The sequence below is a fragment of the Panthera tigris genome, chromosome A3 (genome assembly GCF_018350195.1).
Source record: "Panthera tigris isolate Pti1 chromosome A3, P.tigris_Pti1_mat1.1, whole genome shotgun sequence".
Lineage (NCBI taxonomy): Eukaryota > Metazoa > Chordata > Mammalia > Carnivora > Felidae > Panthera > Panthera tigris.
This window is the reverse complement of record NC_056662.1, coordinates 24,726,603-24,746,703: the sequence shown is the minus strand read 5'-3', so window position 1 is coordinate 24,746,703 and position 20,101 is coordinate 24,726,603. Positions and strand designations below refer to the sequence as shown.

The window sequence follows — 20,101 nt, the reverse complement described above, 5'->3', positions numbered from 1 at the left end:
TCACCATAACAAATATAACAATAATGAAAAATCTTGAAATATTGCAAAAATTACCAAAATGTGACATAGAGACAAGAAATGAGCAAATGCTGTTGGAAAAATGGTGCCAATAGACTTGTTCAATGCAGGGTTGCTACAAACTTGCAATGTGTAAAAAATACAATATCCACAAAGCACAATAAAGTGAAGCACAAAGAACAATAAAATAGGGTCTGCCTGTAATATCAAATAATGATGAGTCCTAGGAAGGAAATAAAGTGATATAACAGGGAGTGGAATGGGGATCACATGAGAGAGGTTGGTCAGATAAGCCCTCTCTGAGGAGGAGACACTGAAATCTAAGGACAAGAAGGAGATAATTACATGGGGATCTGCTAAAAAAAACAAACAAACACAAAAACAAAAAACATTCCAAGTGGAAAGGTCAGCAAATGCGCAGGCCAAGACAAGACCAGATGACTGAAAATTATAAAGCATGATATAAAAACACAAAATATTACTTACAGGTTTTCCTTAGCCTGTCACCATCCCTTCATCCCTTTCACATAAGAGCATCTTTGATCCCTTCTGAAAAGTGATTGACTTCCTCTAACCTTCACCTTCCTTACTGATCAAATCACAGAATTTTCTTCTAGCAAATCCCATTGAAGCTCATCTGACGTTAATTTGACTACAGCTATCTTGGTGACTGAAGCACCAATCTATGGGATTAGAATTTTGTGTGATCCCTTCGGTCAGACACTACTTCCCTTCCCCATCTCTTCCAGAAGGACTAGGTCCTGTGCTCTTATCTCTGGGGAGGATTATCTCACCAGAGATAGAATGAGGCAGAAATCTGGGGGTAGCATGGAGGGGGAAAAGTCAGTTCTTTGGACAGACACCCACAGGTGCCTGAACCTGCAGTCCACCTCTTTGAATTTAGGAATGTACCCCCCCTCCACACTGCATGTTACCATTGGGCTGTTATGCCCAGCTGGGAGAGAATGTCCAAAAGAGCTGGCATCCTCTCTTAGATGCCAGAGCAGTTGCTTAAAGAGGCCAGAGGGCTTCCTGCCACCGGAGACATGAAATGCTCTCAGTAAGCCAGGAGCCAGAATCAAAACCATATGGTTTGCTTTGCAGTAAAGATCACAGGGCCTGGAAAACTAGAGGAAGGAGGGCCAGCCAGGGGACAAGTTTTTTGGGGTAAGGGGGGAGGGTGCCTACCCTAATCCTGGCAGACCTGTACTCACAAGTATAGCCCTCCTGCCTCAGGGGCCTCCTGTCCTTGAACTCCTGGCCCATTCAGACTCTCCTCATGTCCAGACTGGTAGAAGTTCAAACAATAAAGGCTGGAAGAATGGGATTACTACTCCCTGGAACATCAGGATTCCCTAAAAGCCTCCTGACCAGATGCCCCCAAAATGGAAACTGTCCCTGTTTGTTCTTGTCTCTAATTAACTGACATATCCCACATCTTAAAAATATTTTTAAAAAGCAGCCCTTATCTGCTTGCTTACCATGTATCTAAATAGATTCATATTCTTTAAGAGGGGGTCTTAGATTTTTCCAAGGTGCTCCTGAGGGAAAATCCATAAGCATTCAAAGAAAGCCATGCTAATAACCCCTTCAAAAAGGATAGACTACATGGACCCAGTGTGGCAAGCCTGGATTTGGATCTGCTTGGGACGTTAAATGTGAGAGCTTGTGTTAGTCCCAGTGGGTTCCTGTCCTTACTGATTTATGAGCAGGGATTGTTTATGGACCAACTGGGGAGAAGGTGCTGCATGCCTGAAACTGGGGTAGCCAGCAGTGTCTTTTCCTTTGCAGACCAAGACCAAGGCACCTGAGGAAAGGTTGAATCCAATTCCCACTGTCCACCTACTATCTCCCTGTTCCCCAACCCAACCCATGGCTTCAGTGGCTCCGTGAAAAAAGCATGCCCATTTGTGGGCAAAGTTCTATGTTCACATGTTCACATGTCCCCATGTGAATGCAGAAGAGTTTGATGGAGATGCCTTTGTTTTAGGGCCCAGGCTGACCCATAAATGGGAGGAATATTCCAGGTAGCCCATTGATATAGGAAAGGAGTAGACCCTAGTGCCTTAGAGTTGATAGCCTGCCTCATAAGCCTCTCTCATAATCTCTTCACCCAGGGCAGATCTGCAACTTGCTGGGTCATGGAAGAAAAAGCAGAAGCAAAATAAATAAAAGAAACATTGGGTTTTCCTAACTTTCTTCTACAACTATTTTCTTGGATGGGAAAGGAAACAAAAAATCTGATAAACAGGATGGTTCTCCTTCTGGGCTGCTGTTGAAAGTGAGTGTTTACAAGGTTCTGGGTGATGAGTGATTTGAGGGTAGGACTTTGTCTTAAGCTTCCCAAAGTTGTAAGGTTGACCCCTTCCCTGCCTGCCAGACTCCCTGACTTGCTCCCCTATATGTTAAGAAGCAGACAGCAAGCTTCTGGAGCCCTTGGGCTCCAAACATGCCCCTTGATACTAGCCATTAGGGGCACCTGGGTGGCTTAGTCAGTTAAGTCCAGCTTCAGCTCAGGTCGTGATCTTAGGGCTCATGAGTTCAAGCCCCACATCGGGCTCTCTGTGGTCAGCATGGAGCCCACTTGGGATCCTCTGTTCTCAACCCTGTCTCTGTCCCTCCTCAGCTGTCTCTCTCTCAAAAATAAATCAACATTAAAAAAAATACTAGCCATCAAATACATGGGCCTAGAAACTTCAAACATGTACTTACAGAAGATTTAGAAAAGCTGGAGCCAAGGCTTTGCTCATCTTCTGATATTATTTCTCATTGCCCTTCAAGGACTACACACAGAACCCAAGGCACTGGCTATTTGGGTGAGTTCAGTGAGGCATTGCCAGTCATATTCTGGTCAGCTACAAAAACAGTATTAAATTAAGTTTCAGACAAGCTCACTAGAGTGTATTAGCCACTACTGGGTTGGCAGGATTCTTTTGAAGTTTTAACCCAAATAAGTTATATTTTTATTTTTATATGTTTAATATTTTCTTGTATAGACCCCATCATATTTAAACTTCACAATAATACTATGCTTTGGAAAGGGAAAGTATGAATATCACAGTTATACACATGAGGAAACAGACACAAAGAGATTTAATGACTTGCCCAAATTTATCTAGCTCTGTTGTTACCAGAGTCAGGACTAGAACGTTGATTTCCTAACTTCCAGTTCAGTGCCTTTTCCATTCTGCCTTAAGAGCAAATATTCTCAGAAAAGTTGCATTAAGACAGCGGTACTTGGCAATCATTGGACCCCTTCCCTGGGCTCCCATTATAATTATGGGGTCTTCCTTTTTCAAGTCAGTGTTCTCCTTTGCCAGAATGTGCCACCCCAGGTTCATATGCTGTTCCTGTTCATGGAAACCCACAATCAAGTTACATACCATTATCTCAATTCATTCCCCTGTATCTCCATTGAGGATATTATTTACCCACATTACTGATAAAGAAGCTGAAGCTCAGAGAAACCAGATAAATTAGCTTAAAATCCTAAGGCTTGTAAGTGGCAGAGCTGACACTCTTTCTGCTTTACCCTAGAGATGCAGAAACATTAGCCATAAATGTAATCAAACATAGATCTTCTCCTCAAGACATGAACATGTTTGTGGACTTGACTGCATGAGTCATATTCTAGGGATGGGACACTAAGCAATGTAGTAGAGAACCTCCAATTTCTCCAGAAGTGGCAAATACTCCTCCCACTGGGTATCCACACAGAAACATGTAAGCATGCTCACGTGGCATGTGCTGCCCCACCTCCCCCTGCCAGGGATTTGGTCACAGCTACAGCATCTTGACAACCTATTTAAACCAACTTGCAGTAACTGGCAGCAAAGTATCATTCTCTGGCAGGCTGAGTCATTGAGCCACTGCAGACTTTGGAAGAAAGAATCATTAGCTGAAACATTCAAGAACCAGGGGGTCCCAGAGAGGTATGTAATAAATTCCATCCAGATGTTGGGATTGGCTTCTTTCTTTCTTTCTTTCTTTCTTTCTTTCTTTCTTTCTTTCTTTCTTTCTTTCTTTCTTTCTTTCTTTCTTTCTTTCTTTCTTTCTTTCTTTCTTTCTTTCTTTCTTTCTTTCTTTCCCTCTCCCAGTCACACTGAAAGAGTGAACAAGTTGTTTTCACCTTATCAAACAAGGTGGGAAGAACATCATTTCCTTTATTCTTGGGTGGGTCTGCACCAAAGGATCAAGAGGGCTAACAGAATCTGGATAATTCAGGGTGGCATCTGAACTATCAGAGAGCACTGTGTACACATGAAAGAATTATACAGATAGGTAAATGATATTGCACATACTTCAGCAAAATCCAATTAGAGGTCTCCAAGTGCATTGCAATTTAGAGCTTCCACACTATTTTACCTATGGTGTAGGCAGCCTGTCTGTTTAAAATCCTTCTAAGAAATTATGGCTGTACAAACTGGTCCAACAAATAGCTGAATATGGACACTGCTCTGTTAGGGGAAGGCAGACCTAGCTGTAAGTATTATATTTTACCTCATGGCCTGGAAGCTTTGTCATGCTTTATGGCTAATAATCGGGTTATTAAATAACTCAAAAAGTCCTCTCCAGCAGTCCAGGCTCTACTGGGGTTAACTTTTGCTGTGGGGCTAGGATGAGGAAAAACAGATCTTCCCAAGCTGCAGCCTCAATTGACATCCCCTTCACCCCACACCTGAGCTCCTGCTCCCTGGAAAAGAAACCTGAGTAAAGACAGCTGTGGCAGCAGAGAAGGGTTCTTCTTGGCAGTGGCTGCTTCTGACTTCAGAGATGTGGACATTAAACTAGAAAGCAGTGCTGAGAGAGAGGACCAGGAAGTAAATGACACTGGGAAATGAGAAACTCAGGGAAGAAAGGACCTGACTTTCCTCCTCTCAAAAAGGTATGCTTTGTAAGGTTCACCTTTTCATCTGGACTGGTGAGTCTTGAGAGTTTTAGTCCTTACACTACTTGAACAGAACAAAAGAATCTTACCTGTTTAGTGGATTAAATAAACAAGCCAGCAAACAAAAGAAAACATTTTTGAGGTGTTTTTGCTGAATTCCTGTCAATTATTTATATTCCTTTATATTCCTTTAAACATGCTTGTTTTGGTTCTTTTAAGTTTTGATTGAAATCCGCAGTGGAAAATATGTTTCAAAGGGGGGAAAAAAACACCCAACACACTTCTGTGTCTTGCATTTTGACCCAGCCCACAAAACTATTGGAAGAATCTTTGCAGACCCACCAGAGATCCCCGGATTCACTTGGAGAATCATTGATCTATAAACAACGTCTTGATTTCCGAACCCTTCTTTTGATCTGGAATTATCTGTTATTGACCACAGAACTGCTACTGACGATTCCTGGGACAGGGGCCTGTATAGTGAGAGGTGAGCCCCAGTGTGGGAAGAAGAAATCTCTTTCTCTTTCTCAGCGGGTGTTTTGGTACAGTACGATATCTATACTTAGTATATCTATGGACTCAATTTCTTCTCTTTTCCTCCTCCTTCCTTCTTCTTTTATATCTTCTGGTTTTTGTTTGTTCATTTCTTCTATAGTAAAAATTTCCCCCAAGCCTTGGTGCCTAGGTGATTTTTGCCTGGCATGTTCCACTAATTGGAGTTTTGGAATCAGTTTCTTATTTAGGTGCATAATTTTTCTAAATATTTAAGCACCTAAATTATTGTAAAAACAGCTGGCCACTGCCCATGCCTTGTAGGCGGATAGGTGAGATGGCACCAGAGAAGAGAGGGCTTTAGGTCTCTACCCTTCACTGTGCCAGAACTCAGAGCTCTGTTGAGATACATGTGGGAAAGAAGAACCTTCATGGAGGGAGCGGCCATGTTGCAATGAGCCGACAACACAGACAATATGAAGAGCAAATCCAGGGAGAAATGGAACCCTGGAAGCATGAAGTTACAAATCTCCTAACCAGGCTGTGCCCTGAGAATGCGATAGTTCCTTTGGTCAAACTGCTCTGAAAATAAAGGAAAAGACACTGACTCACGTTGAAGGTAAGGAGAGTGTCTGCACCTTCTCTGCTTAAACCACAGGGATCTGATTAAGGATCGGGACACTAAACACTGATGGCTTCACTTTGGGCACAATCGTCGGCAGGAAGGCCCCATGCAAAGGTAATTATCAGGAATGGGGGCCCATTATAGCCTTTTGATTTGGTCACTCAAACATCCTGTCAGACAGATGTAGAAAGGAGATCGACCCTTACCCCAAAAGAAGTAAATCGTAGGTTGAAGTATTTGGTTTCAGTATCTGTCAGGTTGAGGCTTTGAAAGGCAGACCTGTGGTCTAGGAAACTACATTCGGGATTCTATTACCTTGGGGCTCTGAAAATTCAAGGATATAAGGAAATGTATAACCCAGATTGAGACAATTACTTTTAATTGGCTGTTTTGCTGTCGAGTGCAATAACCCCCATTTTGTGTAACTGGCTCTGAGTTAGAATGCAGTCTTTCTGGGAGAAGGGCTGTTTTTGGTTCTTCAAGAAACTCTGGAGGAATCTCAAAAGTTAAAATAACCTAAAATTTGCCCCATCTCTTGGTTACACCATGCATGTTTGTCTCTTCCAAGCACTTCTGCATATGGATGGGTAAGCATTCTAACAAAGATGCCGTTAGAGTCCGGGAGACGGAAGCAAAGAAGCCAAGTATTCAGAGTTGGGCAAAAGATGTAAAGAACAAGAGCCAGGACACTAGTCAAAAAGAGAGAGGAGTTCTTATAAAAGAGAAATAGAATATAGGAACTAAAAAATCAGATGGGGCGTGAGGGATAGGGAGAGCCCAGGGTCTCATCTTTGATTGAAATAAGAAAGAATATAATTCAGAGAGGAAAATATATACAAAGAAGTAGATTATGATTTGAGAGAAAGCAGACTTCAGTTGGATAGGGAAGATTTATTGAGACTTTGGGGAGAAAATTGGAAAGAACTGTAAAGCTATAGTATATCCTATTTAAATACCTGCGTAGCTGGGTCTGGGGGCCAAAATAATCCCTCTAGCCCCTAGAGGTCTGCGTGTTGCTCATAGGGCAGCTATCTTGAGGAAAAAGAAGAAAAGTGGGAGTGTGGCAGAGGGTGGAGAGTTCCATAAGCCCCTCTAATGGCCCCCACAAGGCAGGATTCAGCCATAAATTGCCTGCTAGGCAGCCACCAGTTTCGTCTCCATCTGTTCTCCAAACCCGTGCTTACAGATTCTTTCTTTATATTCAGGTGTTTTTAAAAAGAATCAGCTTGAAGCGAAAGTACTAAATTCAAAACATTCTAAACCACAATTTGAATCTTGTTTAAGAGAAGAAAGGATGAGAAGTGTGACTCTATTCATTTGTTTAGAAATAGTTGTTGCAGACGGAATCCCAGGCGTTACATGTTTTAATCTTCCCTTGGTTTATTCTGCTCTCAAGTGCCATGGGGCCTCATTCAATTGTCAGTAATTGGGCTTTTAGAAGGGAGAAAAGCGGTTATTTGAAATTGACTCCTTATGTCCTATAGTTGCACCACCTGACATTTGCTTCCAGGGAAGTGTATGCAGTGCTGACTGACTGGCTATCTGCTTTAAGTGGGTTCAACTGTGAAATAAATTAAGAGGCCATCTCCATCCTCGCCATCACTTTAAATTAGGGACACAGAGAAAAACTCACTAGACCCTAGTGAAGGCATTCATGGCTTGGAGCCTAGCCTCAGAGTGGTCAGGTGGCCTGGCTCACAGGGGTCCTCTTTCACAAAGCTCAGGAGCAGAAATGAAGGGACCAGTTTCTGGTACTGCATCTACCTTAACTGCCTGCGAGGCTTTAATCTAGTCATTGAGCTGCTCAGGGCTGCCATCCTGTGCATCCAATGGGAAAGCGAAGACTAGCCTCCCCTACTTGCAAGGATGCTTGTGGATAAGATGACAACCAAAAGTATCTGCCTTAGCTGGGGTAGAGAGAACCAGGTCAGAGAGAGAGAGAGAGAGAGAGAGAGAGAGAGAGAGAGAGAGAGAGAGAGAGAGAGAGAACGTTGTGGTAACTGACTTTATCACTTCATTGCTTGCTTTTAAAATCCTCATCTTCTCTGAGCTCCTGAATAGTCTGGAAATATTTTTATTTTCTTTTAAATAAAGTTTTCATTGAAAGTTTTTCTGTTTTTGTTGAGCAAAAAAGTCTTCACCATGTGAACACACCCAGGAAACCAGAACCTAGATGTAGAAATAGGACATTATCAGCGGCACCTGGGTGGCTTAGTCGGTTAAGCATCTGACTTTGGCTCAGGTCACAATCTCACAGTTTGTAGATTCGAGCCCCACATCAAGCTCTATACTGACATCTCAGAGCCTGGAGCCTGCCTTGGATTCTGTGTCTCCCTCTATCTCTGCTCCTCCCCGGCTCGCACTCTGTCTCTGTCTCTCTCAAAAATAAATATACATTAAAAAAAAAAAAAAAAAAAGAGGGGCGCCTGGGTGGCTCAGTCGGTTGGGCGTCCGACTTCGGCTCAGGTCACGATCTCGCGGTCCGTGAGTTCCAGCCCTGAGTCGGGCTCTGGGCTGATGGCTCAGAGCCTGGAGCCTGCTTCGGATTCTGTGTCTCCCTCTCTCTCTGCCCCTCCCCCGTTCATGCTCTGTCTCTCTCTGTCTCAAAGATAAATAAAAACGTTAAAAAAAAATTAAAAAAAAAAAAAAAGAAATAGTACATTATCAGCACCCAGAACACCCTCAGACCCTTTAAGTCCCTTTCTTTCCAAGGGTAACCACTAATTTGACTTCTAACACCATGATTAAGTTTTGCTTGTTTGGGGGGCTTTATATATATATGTGTGTATGTACTTTTTAAATGTGTGACTTCTTTTGCTTAAGACTGGGTTTATAAGATTTGTTTATTTTATGTAGTAATATTTTGCTTATTCTCTTTGTATGGTATTTCGTGAATTAGTATGCCACAATGTGTTTATCCATTCCCTTATTAATGGATGTTTAGGTTTCCAGTTGAGGGCCATTATGAACAGTTCTACTGAAAACATTCTTGAATAGTTTTTTGATGAATATATGAATATATTTCTGTTGAGTTATCTAGAAGTGGAATTGCTGGGTCATAGGACATGTGTAAGTTCTATATTAACAGATACTGCCAGTTTTTCAAAGTCATTTTCCCAAGACCAAAATCATTTTACACTCCCACCAGCCATGTCTGAGACTTCTGTTTTTTCTACATCCTCACCAGCACTTGGTGTTGTCTCTTTTACATTTAGCCATTTTGGTGGATATTTTGTGGAATGCTTTTGTTTTTAATTTTAATTTTCTTGATGAATAACAAAGTTGAACATCTTTTAACATATTCATTAGCCATTTGGATATCTTGTTTTGTGAAATATTCAAGTCTTGAGCCTGTTCTTCTGTTGGATTGTCTGACATTTGTATTGGTCTATAAGAATTCTTTAAATATTAGATACTTGTGTACGTGTTGCAAATATCATTTCCCATAATGCTCTCAAGTCACATTGGAGCTTGAGGCAAAACAATAGGGAGGTACCTGGGTGGCTCAGTCAGTTAAGTGCCTGACTTCAGCTCAAGTCATGAACTCATGGTTTGTGGGTTCAAGTCCCATGTCAGGCTCTGTGCTGACAGCTCAGAGCCTGGGGCCTGCTTTGAATTCTGTGTCTCCCTCTTTTTCTGCCTCTCCCCCACTCACACTCTGTCTCTCAAAAATGAATAAACATTTTAAAAGAAGCAAACAATGGAAATACTGATCCTATCTTTATTTAAAATTTTGATATTTTGGTCATCATGGGGGTTTTTTGGCATTAATTTTTATTTGTAAAAATATTACATTAATATCTTGCTTGTCTTGATTACTGAATTTTTGGCACCTCCTTAAAAATTTGTGTCCACACCAAGTACTTCACTTGCCTCACGCTAGCCTAGCTCTTATTCCATTCTGCATCTTGTATTTTTACTCTCTTCATAGTGTTACTTGTTGAAAAGGAGTTCCTAATTTTAATGAGGTCCAGTTTTTCATAGTTTTATAGTTTTCTTTTCCTTTATAGTTAATACCTTTTATTTTTTAAAATGTCTAATGTCTGGGGTGCCTGGGTGGCTCAGTCAGTTAAGCATCTGACTTCAGCTCAGGTCATGATCATGATCTGTGGGTTCAAACCCCATGTCAGGCTCTGTGCTGACAGTTTGGAGCTTGGAGCCTGCTTTGGATTCTGTGTCTCCCTTTCTCTCTGCCCCTCCCCCACCCACACTTTGTCTCTCAAAAATAAATAAACCTTAAAAAAAAGAAATTATAAATTTTTAGTGTTTATTTATTTATTTTGAGAGAGAGAGAGAGAAAGAGCAGAGAAAGAAAGGGAGAGAGAGAGAGACAGAGGGGGAGAGACAGAGAGAGAGAATCCCAAGCAGACTCTGTGCTGCCAGCGCAGAGCCCAAAGTGGGGCTCCAACTCACAAACTGTGAGATCGTGACCTGAGCAGAAATTAAGAGTCCGATGCTTAACTGCCTGAGCCACCGGGCACCCAGTTAACATCTTTTTTTTTTTTTATTCTGTTTAAAACATTTTTCTTACATAAATTCATGAAGATATTCTTCTATGATTTCTTCTAGAACAGTTCTGTCCAATAGAACATTCTGCAGTGATGGAACTGTTCTCTAGATGTGCTGTCCAGTATGGTAGCTACTAGCCACATGTGGCTCCAGAGCACTTGAAATGTGGCTAGTATGTCTGATGCCCTGAATTTTAAATTTTATTCACTGTTAATTGAATTAATTAATTGCGGCTAGTGGCAAAGTAGTCTATGTTGTCCACCTGGAATTGATTTTGGGGTATGACATGATGTCAAATTACCTTTTTTTTTTCCCTCTGTATAGATATTCAGTTGACCTAGCATCATGTCCTGAAAAGGCTGTTAATTCCTCACTTTTATAATTAACCAATTGTTTGCATGTGGATCTGACTCTGGAATGTCCATTCTTTTCTATTTGTCTATTAGTATGTCTTTCTGCCAATTCCATACTGTTACAATTATTATACATGGTAGAATAATTTCTTTACTGGTGTTCCCCAAGACTGTCTTAACTAGTCTTAAACTTCTGCATTTCCAAATGAATTTTAGAAAAACTTTTCAAATTCCACCAAACCAAACCAAACCAAACAAAAAACCCTCCTGGGAGTTTTTGGGGGGATTGTATCAAATCTATACATTAATATGGGAATCTTTTTTTGTTTGTTTTGAGAGAGGGTGCAGAGAGAGAGGGAGAGAAAGAGAATCCCATGCAGGCTCTGCACTGTCAACACAGATCCTAAAGCAGGGCTCGAACTCACCCTAGGTGGGGCTTGAACTCACTCAGTGCAGGGCTCAAACTCACAAATTGTGAGATCATGACCTGAGCTGAAGTTGGATGCTAACCAACTGAGTCACCCAGGAGCCCCTAATAAGGGAATCTTTATTAAAATTTCCTATCCATGAATATGGTATAGCCCTCCATTCACTGAAGTCCTATTAAGATTTTTTGATAATGTTTCATAGTTTTCTGTGTAGAGGTCTGGCAGTTCATTCACTGGGTTTATTCCTTATTTTATATTTATTATAGTTAGGTAAGTAGCATATTTTAATGTCCAGCTTTTTTTAAGTTGTTTTTTTTTAAATTTTAATTCCATTATAGTTAACATACAGTGTTATATTAGTTTCAGGTATACTATAGTGATCCAATAATTCTGTATATTATACAGTCCCCATCATAATAAGTGTACTCTTTAATTGCCATTACTTGTTTCACCCATTCTCCCCTCCCCCCACCTTCTCTCTGGTAACCATCAGTTTGTTCTCTATAATTAAGAGTCTGTTTATTGTTTTCTCTCTCTCTCTCTCTCTCTTTTTTTTCCCTTTGTTTGTTTTGTTTAGTGAATTCCACATATGAGTGAAGTCATATGTATTTGTCTTCCTCTCACTTATTTTGCTTGGCATTATATTCCACGTCCTCCCATGTTGTTGCAAATGGCAAGATTTTATTATTTTTTATGGCTGAGTTATATTCCATTGTATATATACACCACATCTTCTTTATCCATCCATCTATTGATGGACACGGGCTGCTTCCATAATTTGGTTATTGTAAATAATGCTGCAAAAAACATAGGGGTTCATGTATCCCTTTGATTAGTGTTTGTATATTTCTTGGGTAAATACCCAGTAGTGTGATTACTGGATTATAGAGTAGTTTTATTTAAAAATTTTTAAGGAACCTCTGTACCGTTTTCCAGTATGGCTGCTCCAGTTCGTATTCTCACCAAAAGTGGACAAGGGTTCCTTTTACTCCACATTCTTTACAACACATGCTGATTCTTATGTTTTTTATTTTAGCCATTCTGACAGGTATGATGTGATATCTCATTGTAGTTTTTTTTTCTCATTGTAGTTTTGGTTTGCATTTCCCTACTGATGAGTGATGTTGAACATCTTTTCATGTATTTATTGGCCATCTGTGTGTCTACTTTGGAGAAATATCTGTTCATGTCTTCTACCTATTTTTAAATTGGATTATTAATTTTTTGGGTTCTAAGTTTTATAACATTTTATGTATTTTGGATACTAACCCTTTATTGGCTATATCATTGCAAATACAGTAAAACCTTGGTTTGTGAGCATAATTTGTTCTGGAAACATGCTTGTAATCCAAAGCATTCATATATCAAAGCAAATTTCAAGAACCATTGGCTCAGTTGTGATCATGTGACATTCAGCATCAGGTATGACTCATATTGCAAGACATCTCGTTTATCAAGTAAAAATTTATCAGAAATATTTACTCATCTTGTGGAATACTCACAGAACAAGTAACTTGCAATCCAAGGTTTTACTTGGTTTTATCTTTTCCCATTCCATAGGTTGCCTTTTAGTTTTCTTGATTATTTTCATCACTATGCAGAAGCTTTTTATTTTGATGTAATCCCAATAGTTTATTTTTTCTTTTGTTTCCCTTGCCTCAGGAGACATGACTAGAAAAATGTTGCTATGCCCAATGCCAAGAAGTTACTGTCTATCCTCTCTTCTAGGATTTTTATGGTTTCAGGTCTGACATTTAGATCCTTAATACATTTTGAGTTTATTTTTGTGTGTGATGTAAGAAAGTGGTCCATTTTCATACTTTTGCATGTAGGTGTCCAATTTTCCCAACACCATTTGTTGAATAGACTGTCTTTTTCCCATTGCATATTCTTGCCTCCTTTGTCAAAAATTAACTGACCATATAATTGTGGGTTTATTTATGCTTCTTCTATTCTGTTCCATTGACCAATGTGCCTATTTTTGTGCCAGTGCCATACTGTTTTGATTACTACAGCTTTGTAATATAACTTGAAGTCTGGAATTATGATACTTCCAGTTTTGTCTTTATTTTTTTTTATTTTTTAAAAGTTTATTTATTGGGGTTCCTGGTGGCTCAGTCAGTTAAGCATCCGACTTTGGTTCAGGTCATGATCTTGTGGTTCATGGGTTCAAGTCCTGTGTTGGGCTCTGTGCTGACAGCTCAGAGCCTGGGGCCTGCTTTGGATTCTGTGTGTCCCCCTCTCTCTCTGCCCTTCCCACAATCACACTCTGTCTGTCTCTCTCTCTCAAAAATAAATAAACATTTTAAAATTTTAAAGTTTATTTATTTATTTTGAGAGAGAGAGAGAATGAGAGAGAATGCAAACATGAGCAGGAGACAGGCAGAGAGAAAGGGAGAGAGAGAGAATTCTGCATTGTCAGCGCAGAGCCTGACAAGGGGCTTGATCTCACAAACCATAAGATCATGACCTGAGCCAAAATCAAGAGTCAGATGTTTACTGACTGAGCCACCTTGGCACCCCCAGTTTTGCTTCTTTTTCAAGATTGCTTTGGCTATTGGGGGACTCTTGTTGTTTTATACAAATTTCAGGATTGTTTGTTCTAGTTCTGTAAAAAATGCTGTCAGTATTTTGACAGGGATTGCATTAAATCTGTAGATTGCTTTGGATAGTATAGACATTTTAACAATACAGTAAAACCTTGCTTTGTGAGCATAACTCATTTCAGAAACATGCCTGTAATCCAAAGTACTCGTATATCAAAGCGAATTTCAACAACCATTGGCTCAGTTGTGATCACGTGACATTTGGCATCATATACTAATATTGCAAGACATCGTTCATTTATCAAGTTAAAATTTATTAGAAATATTTGCTCATCTTGCTGAACACTCACAGAACAAGTTACTCAAGATCCAAGGTTTTACCATATTTTTTTTTTTCAATCCATGAGCATGGAATATTTTCCATTTGTTTGTGTCATCTTCAATTTCTTTCCTCAATGTTTTACAGTTTTCAGATGTCACCTCCGGTTAAGTTTATTCCCAGGTATTTTATTCTTTTTGATACATTGTAAATGGGATTGTTTTCTTAATTTCTTTTGGCTACTTTATTATTAGTATATAGAAATGCAACAGATTTCTATACATTGATTTTGTAGCCTACAACTTTCCCAAATTCATTTATCAGTTCTCGTAGTTTTTTGGTGTAGTCATAACAATTTTCCATATATAATATCATGTCATCTGAAAATAATGAAAGTTTTACTTCTTCCTTACCAATTTGGTTGCCTCTTTCTTGTGTGATTGCTATGGCTAGCACTTCGAGTACTATATTGAATAGAAGTCATGAGAGTGGACATCCTTGTCTTGTTCCTGACCCTAGAGGTAAAGGTCTCAGGTTTTCACCATTAAGAATGATGTTGGCCGTGGGGTTTTCATATATGGCCTTTATTATGTTGAGGTATGTTCCCTATAAACCTACTTTGTTGAGGGTTTTACCATGAATGGATGTTGTGCTTTGTCAGATGCTTTTTCTGCATCTATTGAAATGATCATATGGTTTTTATGCTACATCAATGTGATGTATCACATTGATTGATTTTCAAATATTGAATCATGCTTGCATCCTTGGAATAAATCCCACTTGATCATGGTGAATGATTTTTTTTTAATGTATTGTTGGATTTGGTTTGCTAATATTTTGTTGAGGATTTTTGCATCTGTGTTCATCAGAGATATTGGCCTGTAGTTCTCTTTTTCTTTATCTGGTTTTGGGGTCAGGGTAATGCTGGCCTCATAGAATGAATTTGGAAGATTTCTTTCTTCTTGTATTTTCTGGAATAGTTTGAGAAAAATAGGTATTAATTCTATTTGAATGTTTGGTAGAATTCACCTGTGAAGCCATCTGGTCCTGGACTTTTGTTTGTTGGGAGTTTTTTTATTACTAATTCAACTTCATAGCTGGTAATCAGTCTGTTCAAATTTTCTATTCTTCCTGATTCCATTTGGGAGGTTATGTGTTTGTAGGAATTTATCTATTTCCTCTAGGTGTCCAATTTGTTGGGATATGATTTTTCATAATATTCTCTTATAATTATTTGTATTTGTGTGGGGTCAATTATTATTTTTTCTCTTTCATTTCTGATTTTGTTTGAGTCCTCACTCTATATATATATAAAGTCTGGCTAAAGATTTATCAAGTTTGTTGATCTTTTCCAAGAACCAACTCCTAGTTTCATTGATTTGTTCTGTTGTTGTTGTTTGTTTGTTTGTTTCATTTAGTTTCTATTTCATTTATTGCTACTGTAATCTTTAAAATTTTTTTTAACATTTATTCATTTCTGAGAGACAGAGACAGAGTGTGAGGGGGCGAGGGGCAGATAGAGAGGGAGACACAGAGTCAGAAGTAGGCTCCAGGCTCTGAGCTGTCAGCACAGAGGCCGACGTGGGGCTCAAACTCACAGACCATGAGATCATGACCTGAGCCGAAGTCAGACGCTTAACTGACTGAACCACCCAGGCACCCCTATTGCTACTATAATCTTTATTATTTCCTTTCTTCTACTGGTTTGGGGTTTTGTTTGTTCTTTTTCTAGCTCCTTTAGATGTAATGTTAGGTTGTTTATTTGAGATTTTTCTTGCTTCTTGAGGTAAGCCTGTATTGCTATAAGCTTCCCTCTTTCCCAGCTTTTGCTGCATCTCAAAGATTTTGGACCACTGTGTTTTCATTTTCATTTGTCTCCATATATTTTTTTATATCCTCTTTGATTTCTTGGTTGATCCATTCATTATTTAGTAGCATTTTATTTAGCCTCCATGTATTTGTGCTCTTTCCATATTTTTTCTTGTGGTTGATTTCTAGTTCCATAGCATTTGTGGTCAGAAAAGATGTATGGCATGACTTTGATATTTTTGAATTTTTTGAGACTTGGTTTGTGATCTAATATGTGATCTGTTTTGGAGAATGTTTCATGTGCACTTGAAAACAATGTGTATTCAGCTGTTTTAGGATGGAATGTTCTGAATATAACTGTTAGATCCATCTGGTCCAATATGTCATTCAAAGCCACTGTTTTCTTGTTGATTTTCTTTTTGGATGATCTGTACATTGATGTAAGTGGGGTCTTAAAGTCCCCACTATTACTGTATTATTATCAATAAGTTCTTTTATGTTTGGTATTAACTGCTTTATATATTTGCATGCTTTCATGTTGGGTGCATAAATATTTACAATTGTCATATCTTCTTGTTGTATTGTCCCCTTTATTATTAAATAGTGTCCTTCTTTGTCTCTTGTTACAGTCTTGCTTTTAAAATCGTTTTGTTCAACGTAAGTATTGCTGCCTTGGCGTTCTTTAACATCCATTTGCATTATGAATTTTTCTCTATTCCCTCACTTTCTTTTTGTTTAATGTTTATATATTTTGAGAGAGAGAGAGATTGTGCAAGCAGGGCAGAGGGCAGAGAATGAGGGAAAGAGAGAGAACCCTAAGCAGACTCCACACTGTCTGCAAGAACCTGACTTGGGGCTCAATCTTACAAACTGCAAGATCATGACCTGAGACAAAACCAAGTTGGATGCTTAACCTCGGTTAAGGCGCCCCTCCCCTCACTTTCAACCTGCATGTGTCTTTAGGTCTGAAGTAAGTCTCTTGTAGGCAGCATAATCTATATGGGTTTTTATTTTTTATCCATTCCATCACCCTATGTCTTTTGATTGGAGCATTTTGTCCATTTATGTGCAAAGGAATTACAGTAGATCTGTATTTATTGCCATTTTTCAGTTTTTATTTTAATTCCAGCTCTTTAACATACAGAGTTTCTTTATTACCATTTTGGTACTTGCTTTGTGGTTGTTTTTGTAATTCTTCTCTGATCCTTTCTTCTCTTGCTCTCTTTCATGGTTTGCTGGCTTTTTTTCAGTGATATACTTGGATTCCTTTCTCTTTATTTTTTGCATATCTATTACTCGTTTTTGATTTGTGATTACCATTAGGTTTGTATATATCATTTTCTGCATATAGCAGTCTATATTTAAATTGATGGTTGCTTAAGCAAGTTAGGCAGTGAGTGTCAGCTGAGCTAGTTCCTGCAGGTGTCCGTGTGTTTATAATGAGAGGTAGGGGAGGGAGACACCGCTTTCCAGCTCCTTTTTTCCTGGAGAAGCCCCTCAGTGATGCCTGCCCCTCAGGACACCCTATGAAATGTGTAAACAACTCTCCCTCCCATATGCCCAGGTGTTTTGCAAACTTGCTCCTTCTACAATGTATTCTCTGTGCTGTTTGTCATGGGTATCTTTAAGGATAGGGACTCAGCTTTCTATTATCCTTCAGGTTCTCCCAGAATTGAGCCTGCTGATTTTTTAAAATTCAAGGCTTCGTGTCCCACTGATTATAAGAACTTAAGAAATTCATCCCCTCACTTTCAAAGCCAGATGTTATGAGGATTCATCTTCGCTGTGCATGCTCCCTGGTGTGATAGTGTATCTCTCTCTATATTCCATGTGCATGCTCCCTGGTGTGATAGTGTATCTCTCTCCATATTCCATGCCCAAGCCCACTTCCTCCCACCCCCACCCCAGCAAGGGTGGAGGCCCATTTCATTTCCCACCATGTTTCTGTCCATCCTACCTTCTCAGTGCAGCCTCCTCTCTACCTTATTTGTGGAGTGTGTCCCGCCAGTCTTCAGGTTGTTTCCTGGGTTACTTATGCTCATGTAAGTGTTATCTACTTGCATCCATGGACCAAGGTGAGCTTAGGATCTTCTTACTCCACCATCTTCCCAGCCTCCTGTATTAAGTTTTACAATCTGGAAGTGAGTCCTTCAGCTTTGTTCTTCTTTTTCAAGATTGTTTCACTATTTGAGTCCCTTGATATTCCACATGAATTTTAAGATGTTTTTTGTTTTTTTCTATTTCTTCCATAAACATCATTGGGCTTTGGGTAGGGATTGCATTGGATCTGTAGACCACTTTGGGTAGTATTGACTTCTTAACAATATTAGGTCTTCCAATCCATGAGCATAGGATATGTTTCCATTTATTTATGTCTTCTTTAACTTCTTTCAGCAATGTTTTGTAGTTTTCATTTTATAAGTCTTCCACATCCTTGGTTAACTCCTAAGTATTTTATTCTTTTTGATGCTATCGTAAATGGAATTATTTTGTAACTTCCTTTTCAGATTGCTTATTGTTGATTCAGAAATGCAACTGATTTTTGTGTGTTGATTTTGTATCCACACTTTTTGTGTGGAATCATTGGGGTGTTATACATAGAATATCATCTGCAAATAGATATCATTTTACTTCTTTCTTTCCAGTTTGGATGCCTCTTATTTCTTTTTCCTGCCTAATTGCTCCGGCTAGAGCTCCCGGTAATTTTTTTTTTAATTTTTTTTAACGTTTTTATTTATTTTTGAGACAGAGAGAGACAGAGCATGAAGGGGGGAGGGGCAGAGAGAGAAGGAGACACAGAATCGGAAGCAGGCTCCAGGCTCTGAGCCATCAGCCCAGAGCCCGACGCGGGGCTCGAACTCACGGACCGCGAGATTGTGACCTGAGCCGAAGTCGGACGCTTAACCGACTGCGCCACCCAGGCGCCCCACCAGTAATATTTTAAATAGAAATGGCAAGAGTGGTCATCCTTGCCTTGTTTCTGACTTTGCAGGAATAGCTTTCAGTGTTTCACCATTGAGTATGATGTTTGCTATGGGTTTTTCATATATGGCTCTTGTTATAGCCAATATGAAATTATATTGAAATGTATGAAATTATATATGCAACTGTATTGTATATGAAGTTGTATTGTAGACTTCTCCTAGTCTTAGTTTTTTTAGTGTTTTATTTTTAATCATAAAAGAGTATTTACCACATGCTTTTTCTGTATCATTTGAGATGATCATGTGGCTTTTTTCCTTTCATCCTTGCATTCAGGAATAAATCCCACTTAGTCAGGGTGTATAATCTTTTAACACACTGCTGAATTTGATTTTCTTGTACCATGTTGAGGATTTTTATATTAATGTTTATAAGGGATATTGGTTTGTAGTTTTCTTGTAGTGTCTTTGTCTGGTTTTGATATCATGGTAATGCTGGCCTCATAGAACAAGTTAGGAAGTATTCTTTTTACTTCAGTTTTTTGGAAAAGTTTGAGAACGATTGGTAGTCTTTTTTTTTTTTTCTTTTGAGAGAGAGAGAGAAAGAGAAAGCACAAATGAATGAGGGACAGAGACAGAGAGAGGGAGAGAGAGAGAAGTGGGGCTCACCCAATGCAGGACTTGAACTCACAAACCATGAGATCATGACTTGAGCTGAAGTCAGGTGCTTAACTGACTGAGGTACCCAGGCGCCCCAAGAAGGATTGGTAGTCTCAAATGTTTGTAGATTTCACCAGTGAAGCCATCAGATCCAGAGTTTTTTGCTGGAAAATTTTTTTTATTACTGATTCAATCTCCTTACTAGTTATAGCTCTGTTCAGATTTAGTATTTCTTTGTGATTTAGTCTTGGTAGGTTTTGTGTTTGTAGGAATTTGTCCATTTCATCTAGGTTATCCAATTTGTTGGCATACAATTGTTCATAGTATTGTTCTTAACTCTTCTTTATTTCTTTTTTTTTTTTAATTTTTTTTTTAATGTTTATTTATTTTTGAGAGACAGAGTGTGAGTGGAGGAGGGGCAGATAGAGAGGGAGACACAGAATCCGAAGCAGGTTCCAGGCTCTGAGCTGTCAGCACAGAGTCCTACGCGGGGCTCGAACTCGTGAACCACAAGATCATGACCTGAGCCGAAG

General features: G+C 39.3%; 1 protein-coding gene across 2 annotated transcripts in view; it reads left to right on the top strand.

Annotated features, from left to right (window-relative positions):
* Positions 1–20,101, top strand: part of LOC102964376 (agouti signaling protein) — a 160,690-nt gene that overhangs the window by 85,830 nt on the left and 54,759 nt on the right. The window contains exon 1 of one of the 2 annotated variants that reach the window (XM_007073680.3): positions 3,839–3,950. The exons of the other annotated variant lie outside the window; for it this stretch is intronic. The gene's annotated coding sequence lies outside the window, so the exon portion shown is untranslated. Of the gene's footprint in view, positions 1–3,838; positions 3,951–20,101 lie in introns of those variants that run through there. 2 annotated transcript variants of the gene reach the window in all.